Source organism: Urtica dioica, chromosome 1 (assembly GCF_054948205.1).
Source record: "Urtica dioica subsp. dioica isolate 48M chromosome 1, U.dioica_male_clone48M_v1_H2, whole genome shotgun sequence".
In the NCBI taxonomy this organism is placed as follows: Eukaryota; Viridiplantae; Streptophyta; class Magnoliopsida; order Rosales; family Urticaceae; genus Urtica; species Urtica dioica.
Genome location: NC_142756.1, coordinates 55,380,709 through 55,386,885, shown reverse-complemented (window position 1 = coordinate 55,386,885; position 6,177 = coordinate 55,380,709).

Here is a 6,177-nt window from a genome sequence, read left to right as displayed (position 1 = left end):
GGGAGGGAACTCAGACGACCGAATATCTACCTCAGCTTATTGTACGTTCATTTGGGGAAACCTTGTGACATGGAGGACAAAGAAGCAACATGTGGTCTCTAGAAGTAGTGCTGAGTCGGAGTATAGAGCTATGGCTCAAGGAGTTTGCAAGGTGATGCGGTTTAAAGGAATTCTGGAGGAATTGAAGATTGAGTTTGAAGCTCCTATAAAACTGTTTTGTGACAACAAATCAGCAATCAACATTGCACACAATCCAATCCAACATGACCGAACTAAGCATGTGGAGATTGATCGTCATTTCATCAAGGAAAAGCTAGAAAGAGGAGAAATTTGCATACCATTTGTTCCAACAGCAAAACAACTCGCAGATGTACTTACCAAAGGGCTCTATCGTCAAAAATTTGAAGAACTAGTTAACAAGTTGGGCATGATTGATATCTTTGCACCAACTTGAGGGGGAGTGTTATTCGGTAGTATATTAGGTGTATCTATATTTAGGAAGTAGTTTAAAGTGTATTATTCGTTCCTTATTGCTGTATATTCGGTTGTAATTATACCGATTCTTTCTTTGCTTTATTTTAGGAAATAGTTAACCTACTTGTACCCTATAAATAATTCCAGTTAATGAGAAGAAAATATATTCCGCTCAATACTTTTCTCATATGTGCTCACCTTGATAACCATATAAGTTGCGGAATAAATTAATTACCTTAAGTGAGTGAACATTGACCTTCTTTCAGGAAGACTGGATTCCGTATCTGTCAACCACTTCTCACTCAAAGCATGGTAGTAGCCTTTTAGCGAATGAGTCAAAGAGCGTGGTAACATGATCCAGTGTCCATAATCACTTCAGGATTTAGATGAAGTCTCACTGTGACCATCATAGCGACTTCGGTTAGTGTGTCGTAACGGTACTTAAACGACACATCTACAACCAAAGCCTGTCCGGGTCATGCTCTTACCACAAGTGCAGAATGCTCGCACGTCGTGATCAACCTTCACTAATGTTCCACATATATGACTTTAGATACAGCTATCGAGGCGTGTATCAATCATTGGCCAGGTTTTAGCTCACTGCCTGTCACGACCCGCGAGCGACAGCTCGCCCACAAACCGCGACTGATCAACTCAAATCTATACATAACTCATAATATAAACACATTAATTAAACATAATATCTCATAAGATTATATAATAAAATAGTTTACGAAAATTCGGGGAAATTTTTCGCTTTTATAACTTAGAGTCTTATAGCGACTCCTATACAAATATGTTCCGGAACATTTTATCAGAAGATACTAACCCCCGATTAAGAAACCCCATAGCCCATAGGTCAAGGCAATACGCGCCCGGTCTCGGTCTTCAATCTCGTTTCCCGCTTACCAGCTCTTCCCTTATCTACATTACCAAGGGTCATAAAACTATGAGTCGATTGACTCAGTAAGTGGGAGTCTATCTATACAGTAAAACGACTAATGCCATGTGAAGTACAAACAAACACATAAGAATGCATGGATGCAAGTCTAACAAGTCTAGAGCATGACTCACGTGTATACACTCTAACTAGTACTTGTCGTCTTTAAGGTTACACACATCACCCACTATAACCTTTAGAACGACAAGAGACCAGCCTTAGACTTCGAGCAACAGTCGTTCGGCGGCCTAAGAGTTTTAACGTCAGTCTGGGATCCACTAGTGGTACTTTCTTCATCATGACGTTAGCGCCACTGGTCTCTGACATAGTGAGGTTACGAACTGCGACCTTCACCCACTACGCTCCGGGGCGCTCAGGGCAGCTCCCGGTGAGTCTTCCAGCTAGTAATGAGCTCGCGATGCGCGACTTTCACCCATTGCTTCGGCGCAAGGACCGACATGGCCCGCTAAGCACAAGTCGTTGACTTGTGAGTACCACCGACACGAGTTTAAAGTTTGGGTACTCTGCAACTAGCAGCGTACACGTTAAACTTATATACGGAAGAGCGTAACGGGATAAACCCCGAAAGAACTTATTGTTTCCCGTTGAAGCTCGTTAAGTGTTTTAAGCTGAAAGCTCGAAATGTGACTTTCGAACTCTCTATGCTCGATTGAATTCGAAAGTATATCGCTCTTCCGTCCTCTCGATTCTAACCTACTTCCTAGAGTTAGAAGAGAAGTCTAACTACACACATAGCAAATGTGGCTGGTTCAAGTTAGCGTTTGAACCTAACGGGCGTACTCGAACTAAGTTTTCAAGCAAGAGTGGCCGAAGCCTTAACTTTAATTCTATTCATTTTAGGGCTTTGACCTACTCTTGATTACTAGCAAATAAATGCACAAACAAACAAGGTTATTCCATTGGTAAGTAGTTGACTTAGGTCTCCTCACTTACCCGGAAAAGATCGTCTGAAAAGTTGTTGACTTCCGGAGTTTCCTTGCTTTACACGCTTCCCCAGACTCTACACGTCCTAAAGTGTCAAGAAACTAAAACCTGAAGTTGAAATCTCATTAGTCAATGATTCGAGAGAAGCTGACGAGATTAAGGTTCGTTATCGGGATTCACTGCGAGTCCGTTTAGGGGTTCGAGAATTTAATTCACTTATGTCTCGGGTTTTCGGAATTTTAACTTATTCATGACTCTTACGAGTTCGTACCAAACAATGAGTACGAATAAAATCCAAATCATAATTAACGAGTCTTAAATAAATTAAATAAATAATCCGAAAAATCATACAAATCGAAAATTCTTAATTTAATTAACCAGAAATTAAATTCTCGAACATTCTTAAATAAATGATTAATAATTCTTGAATACAATCTCAAATTACTAAAGATAACTCGAGTCTAACGCTTTAAAGCGATAAACGACTCACGAGTGAGATCGAGCTTTACAAATCTTTTTTCTGAATTTTCTAACTTTCCGGCTTCAACGCGTTCAGTTCTGTCGGCTCTCGCTCGTCTCGACCTGATCTGTGACTGAGTTGTGAAATTCAGAAAACGAACATTGCGATCAATTCATAACATCCAACTCCCGACTCGAAACTTAGAACCCGAAAACGTACAACTAGCACGAATCTCAACTTGTCACAAAATCACATAACTTGTCATAAAATCCACATTTCAAATTAATTCCAAATCCAAATTTTCAAATCAATTCTCACGTCTCAAATTCACAAAAACCAATATGTCACAAAATATTTCCGACTCATCAACAAATACAAAACAAGCTCAATGTAAATCATTCCCGAGGCTCAGAGTTTAGCAACATAACTAGTGAACCAAAACACATAACCGAGACCAAACTCACGGCCACAAACAGCCCCCGGTCAAGACAACACTCGGCCACAACAACAAACAAATCTCAAGTATCCAAGATTCACTAGAAAATCATCACGGCCAACAACTGATACACATTCACACAGACGCTCAAATTAGCACATGGCCAAAACCACATTCACGGCCAACCAATTTCAAACCGAAACTCATCAAAGCTCAAACCAAACTCATCACAAGCCTAAAAATCATCATAGCCTCAACACTTAGAACACAGCAATAACCTCAACACCATCACAAAATCCTCAGCCAACCACACGGCCAAGTAACATACCCAAAATACCAAAACCGTCCAAACAATAACCAAAACCAGAATTAAATTTCAAAACCATGACTTCCAGAAACAACAACCAATACTTCATTGAACGAGACCAACAAAGAGGAAGTTCACTTATTTCAGTCCCACCACACATGGCCATAAAACAATTCACCAACTCAAATCATGAAATGGGATTCTGTTTTGACTGGGATTCTGTTTTGTAATTCTTGTCCTGGATTTTCCGGCTTTGCCGCGGTTTTAATAAAGTCAGCTGTTTCTTTTAAAAAAAAAAAATCATGAAATTAAAACCCGCAATCATCAACCCTGCCATAACTAAGCACATTCCATCCCGAAAACAACTCAAAACCACCAAACAACGCTCAAAATTAAAGAGCCCAAATCAATTCTAGAAACCCTAAACTTCAAAATCCCTTTATTCAACCATAACGATTTCTTACCTCTAATCTCTCCTCGGTGACCACTCTTCTTTCTCCGATGTCCACTCGTCCTTCTCCGGTGACCGGGTTCGCGCGCGCGGTCTAGCTCGCACCGGGCTTGCTCGCGGTTTCTCCTGGTTCACGGCGTGGCTGGGTCGCGTGATGAGGTTGAGCGACGAAGGAAGATGAGGGAAGTGAAGATGAGTGAGGGTGGTGGTGAGGTTGTTGTGGCGGCCTCGCTCAATTATTTTTCTTTTGTCTGCAAATTTTTTCTTTGTTACTCTTTGCAGGTGGCTCGCGCGGGTGAAGAAGGAGAAGAAAGAAAAAGAAGGACGGGAAGAAAAAAGTAGAAGGGAAAAGAAGGAGAAAACTTATTATGGCGGCCGAGAGCTCGCTCAATTATTAGCTCATTTCATTTATAAAAAGTTGGTTTTAATTCTGTACCCTCATTTCATTTTTATTTTCTTTTCTATTTATTTTTTCAGTCCAAAATATCAAAATGATTTATATGCCCACGTTTTTTTTATTAAAAAAAAAATTAGAAAACTTGAAAACTCCTATCTCCCTCCCCTCTCGCTCAGACCTAGCGAACAAGACAGAACATAAAAAAAAAATTCCAGCAGAGAAGGAGAACCCGAGAGAAAGAAAGGCGTGGGGTGAGTGAGTGGTAGAGCGAGAGTGAGCAGATAGAGAGAGCACGCAGAGAAGATTTAAAAGGGGGCCGAGAGACACCGACGGCGAGCGGAGGACGAAGGCAGCACGCGAAGGACGAGGTGAGACACCGGCGGCGCGCAGAGGACAAGAGACACCAGCGGCGTGCAGAGGACGAAGGCGGCGCGCGGAGGACGAGGTGAGACACCGGCGGCGTACAAAGGACGAAGGCGGCGCGCGGAGGACGAGGTGAGACACCGGCGGCGCGTAGCTGTAATCATCTACTCAATTCGTGTACTTGTAATCATCTGCTCAATTCGTGTAGTTGTTAGAAGTAGAACTAGATATTGACAGGTTAGGGGTTAGGATAATTAGAAATCATATTAGACTATAAATAAGGGAGATTAAGAGAGTAGAAGACATGGAAATATCAGTAGTATATCACAGATGAGTAATATGCTCCATTGTCAGTAATCGCGTTGTGTTCCTAGACTAAGTTAGAAGTAGAGTTTTTGTAGATTTACCGTTGAGAATTGTGATAAGCTAGTAAAAAATCATCTCTGCTTGTTCTCTCTTTTATTTATTTCACTGTCGAAATCTTTCTAATTAGAAATACAAAACCCAGTAACTTGTCGAATTAAGGAACAAAACAATACAGTTACAGTAATACAATATCGGATACATTCTATCAAAGGTTAGGGATATTTTACAGAAAAAATTTATCGGAGGACGAAGGCGGCGCGCGGAGGACGAGGTGAGACACCGGCGGCGCGCAGAGGATGAAAGCGACACGCAGAGGACGAGAGCAGCGCGCGCAGGACGTGGGTGGCACGCTGACGGACCGTTCCATCTGTTCAAGAAGTTGGAAATAATTAAAAAGTAAAGTATATTTGCCTATCTTCACCTTAGTATCATCAATTTTCTTCTCTGTTTTCTTCAAGTTGAGGTCCGCTAGTAATTGAATCTAATATGACAATAACATACACAACCATTACAGAGAAGCATACAAAATTGAATAACTGACAATTTGTTTAGATAGTCACTGAAATCTTACCTTGATGATCTGAGAATATTTCAATGTGGATACGGACATTGTCTTGAACAGATTGCTTGGTTCGCTATATCCAATTAGTGAGTTGAGTGGTTGGTTGGTTTTGGAATATGATGGATTTGTTACCAATAAGCGTTTTAACTTTTTTTTTCTTTGTAGAGCAGATTCTGCTCCAGTCTACATCTCAGTAGACTACTCTACTGAACTGTAGAGTAAACAATATTAATAGAATTATAGTTTTTATTCTACCCTACCAAAGAAAAATTAAGAAAAATAATAATTATAACTTGTTTGCTACTGTTCTTACGTTTTTTCAGATAAAAGATTTAGAACCATTGAAGCCAGTTCTTAAAGAGGACGATTGTGGCTAGTAGAGCCGCATTTAATTGATCTACTTACCAGTAGATCAGCTCTAATGGCTACAATTAATTGATCTACTGACCATTAGAGCTGATCTAATGGTCAGTAGA